Here is a 1983-nt window from a genome sequence, read left to right on the forward strand (position 1 = left end):
TAACGTAGCACGTTCACCGGTGTCTTCCTAAATCTTTCATGATTACAGTGTTTTTCGATTTTTCTTATCTAATTGAAAATTATCTTTCCTTTCTTCTAGTTTAAAGAATGATCACCTATGCAGAAAGAATAACATCTTTAATACTTTGAATAAATATTTTTTACGAAATTATTATAATATTGGTTTATTCCCAATAAAAGATAATTATGTTTGCCTATTAAAAGATCCTTTATACTGCTGCTGCATTCTATTTGTAAAATGATTCCCATGGCATCTCTACAAAAAAGAAATTCATTGATACGAGTCCTCAAAATTTTCTAGTAAGTCGATTACCAATAATTTTTTTTATTACCTAGTACGAGGCTTGGCAATACAATTTGTAAAAGAAAAGAATCCCTTATATAATATGATTCCTATTTGTCTTTTAAATTTGTAATAATCAGGATGCTTTCTTTCTTGAATTATTTTGATATAATATTATAGTACATGGTTTCCTTCCAGTGTGAGAACGTAGCACGTTCACCTGTGTCTTCCTAAATCTTTCATGATTAGAGTGTTGTTGGATTCTTCTTAACGTAGTGAAAAATCATAGTCTCGCTTTTCCAGTACATTGATTGAACACCTATGCAGAAAGAATCAGATCTTTAATACTTTGAATAAATATTTTTTTAGAAAATATTATAATATTGGTTTATTCCCAATACAAGTTAATTATGTTTGAGTATTAAGAGATCCTTTAAACTGCTGCTGCATTCTATTTGTAAAATGATTCCCATGGCATCTCTACAAAAAAGAAATTCATTGATACGAGTCCTCAAAATTTTCTAGTAAGTCGATTACCAATATTATTTTCATTACCTGGTACGAGGCTTGGCAATACAATTTGTATAAGAAAAGAATTCTTAATATAATATGATTCCTTTTTGTCTCTTAAATTTTTAGTAATCAGGATGTATTAATTCTTCAATTCTTTTGATAGTATATTATAATACATAGTTTCCTTCCAGGGTGAGAACAAAACCCTTTCCACACTGTCTTCCTAGATCTCTCACGATTACAGTGTAGTTGGATTTTGCTTATCGAATTGAAAATTATCTTTCCTTTCTTCCAGTTTAATGATTGATCACCTATGCAGAAAGAATAAGATCTTTAATACTTTGAATAAATATCTTTTAAGAAATTATTATAATATTGGTTTATTCCCAATACAAGATAATTATGTTTGCTTATTAAAAGATCCTTTAAACTGCTGCTGCATTCTATTTATAAATGATTCCCATGGCATCTCTACAAAAAAGAAATTCGTAGATACAAGTCCTCAATATTTTCTAGTAAGTCGATTAACAATAATATCTTTCATTACCTGGTACGAGGCTTGGCAATACAATTTGTATAAGAAAAGAATTCTTAATATAATATGATTTCTATTTGTCTTTTAAATTTGTAATTATCAGGATGCATTTCTTCTTCAATTCTTTTGATGGAATATATAGTACATGGTTTCCTTCCAGTGTGAGAACGGTGCACGTTAAACAGTGTCTTCTTAAATCTTTCATGATTAAAGTGTTGTTGGATTCTTCTTAACGTAGTGAAAAATCATACGCTCTCTTTTCCAGTACATTGATTGAACACCTTTGCAGAAAGAATCAGATCTTTAATACTTTGAATAAATATTTTTTTAGAAATTATTATAATATTGGTTTATTCCCAATACAAGATAATTATGTTTGAGTATTAAAAGATCCTTTAAACTGCTGCTGCATTCTATTTGTAAAATGACTCCTATGGCATCTCTACAAAAAAGAAATTCGTTGATACAAGTCCTCAATATTTTCTAGTAAGTCGATTAACAATATCTTTCATTACCTGGTACGAGGCTTGGCAATACAATTTGTATAAGAAAAGAATTCTTAATATAATATGATTTCTATTTGTCTTTTAAATTTGTAATTATCAGGATGCATTTCTTCTTCAATTCTTTTG

The 1983-nt window shown here is 28.5% G+C and overlaps 1 long non-coding RNA gene across 4 annotated transcripts; it reads right to left on the reverse strand.

The window, feature by feature from the left end:
- Nucleotides 1-589: 589 nt before the first annotated feature.
- Nucleotides 590-1740, reverse strand: LOC122517400. 4 transcript variants are annotated; one of them, XR_006303837.1, is made up of 3 exons: nt 859-1148; nt 705-783; nt 590-622 (listed from the first exon to the last, which is right to left on the reverse strand). It is a non-coding gene; the product is annotated as an uncharacterized LOC122517400 (long non-coding RNA). The 4 variants fall into 4 exon arrangements; XR_006303836.1 differs by lacking the exon at nt 590-622 and adding an exon at nt 1715-1740 and having other exon boundaries at nt 677-783; nt 859-1127; XR_006303835.1 differs by lacking the exon at nt 590-622 and adding an exon at nt 1210-1240 and having other exon boundaries at nt 677-783; nt 859-1127.
- Nucleotides 1741-1983: the final 243 nt, after the last annotated feature.

Source organism: Polistes fuscatus, unplaced genomic scaffold (genome assembly GCF_010416935.1).
Source record: "Polistes fuscatus isolate 324 unplaced genomic scaffold, CU_Pfus_HIC Scaffold20, whole genome shotgun sequence".
Classification (NCBI taxonomy): Eukaryota; Metazoa; Arthropoda; class Insecta; order Hymenoptera; family Vespidae; genus Polistes; species Polistes fuscatus.